At 40.2% G+C, this 1,615-nt stretch overlaps 1 pseudogene; it reads left to right on the top strand.

Moving 5' to 3' along the window:
* The first annotated feature begins 1,332 nt into the window (after nt 1-1,332).
* LOC102840261 overlaps nt 1,333-1,615 on the top strand; it is a 5,616-nt pseudogene continuing 5,333 nt past the window's right edge.

Genomic DNA, 1,615 nt, shown 5'->3' on the forward strand with positions numbered 1-1,615 from the left:
TTGTTGTTAAGTACTGTTGAGTCAGTTCCAACTCATAGTGACCCTATATAGGGTTTCTGAGGAGCAGCTGGTGGATTTTTAACTGCTGACCTTGTGGTTAGCAGTCCAGTGCTGATCCTGTGTGTGTGTATTTTCCTTCAGTTTTTACTATGTATTGAGCAATTTCACCAAAATTGTTCCTACAAGGCAACCAAAATGCCATCTTATAAATTCAATGGTAAATTCTCAGCCCTCAAATTACTAGACCCATTTCAAACATTAAAAAGAGTTTTCATCTTTACCTGCAAATAGTTCTGTCTTCAAGAACATGATAATCTCTTATATCTTCCTCACCTGTTTGCCTGGCATCTCAACTTCCTCTTCATCTCCTTATCTTATGACTATGAGAGTAAGTCAACATTCAGTCCTCCAACTCCTTGTCATTGTTCTCTGCATCCTCCTTACACTGCGGCTTAACTATAATGAATAAGATTCAGGGAGAATTGGAAAGCTCCTATACCTGTAGGGACATGGCAGAAACAAAGCAAATTTCTAGTCTATTACTAAAAATTATTTTTAGGTATCTCTTTAATCAATTAAACAAGGTGCCTTTAAATATTTTTTATCAATAAGCATGCATTTTTCTTCTGTCACTTTTTTTGTGGTCAACTTCCTGAATTGATTTCTGTCAGTGACCTTTTTTTGTTTAGCAAATTAATCATGGTTAATACCAGGAAGTGTCATGCTCATGTCACCCTGTTGTACTGATACTGTTCTGCTTAATTTTCTCAATGATAACAACAGTCATGGCAGAATGGTGGCTCGGTAGGATAAGCATCAGACTGCATGCAAATTGCAAGGCTAGTGGCTTGAGCCCACCAGCTGCTTCATGGGAGAAACATGAAACTACTTGCTTTGGAAAGATTTAAAGTCTCTGAAATCCAATACACGGTCATTTTTAATAAAAACCAACTATATGGAGTCCTGGTGTGGCGCTGTGGGCTAATGCGTTCAGACTGCAAAGTTGTTTGAACCGCAAGGTTAGTGATTCAAGCTCATCAGCCGCTCCTCAGAAACACTATACAGGGTCACTACGTGTCAGAATCTACTTGACAGCACTTAACAACAACAACATGGTACTTAACTATAACAATAGTCATATGATGATCTTCATATATCTTTTAGGAACAATGAAATTGAGCTGATCCAATCTCATAAGTATTTTTCTTAACTGATAGGATTGATATCTCAGTGATCTAATTTCCTCTTTTAAAAATATTATAGCTTTCTCCCTCCCCAGCCATCTTGGCGGCTGCTCTTGGTTGGGGGCCGTCCCACACCTAAGGCGGGAAGATGGTGGCCACAAAGAAAACAAAAAAGTCGCTGGAGTCAATCAACTCGAGGCTTCAACTTGTTATGAAAAGCGGGAAATACGTGCTGGGTTACAAGCAGACTGAAGATGATCCGGCAAGGCAAAGCGAAGCTGGTCATCCTGGCCAACAACTGCCCGGCCTTGAGGAAATCTGAGATCGAGTACTACGCCATGTTGGCCAAAACTGGTGTCCATCACTACAATGGCAATAATATTGAACTGGTCACAGCATGCGGGAAATACTACAGAGTGTGCACACTGGCT

This window comes from Chrysochloris asiatica, unplaced genomic scaffold (genome assembly GCF_000296735.1).
Source record: "Chrysochloris asiatica unplaced genomic scaffold, ChrAsi1.0 scaffold00010, whole genome shotgun sequence".
NCBI classification, from domain to species: domain Eukaryota; kingdom Metazoa; phylum Chordata; class Mammalia; order Afrosoricida; family Chrysochloridae; genus Chrysochloris; species Chrysochloris asiatica.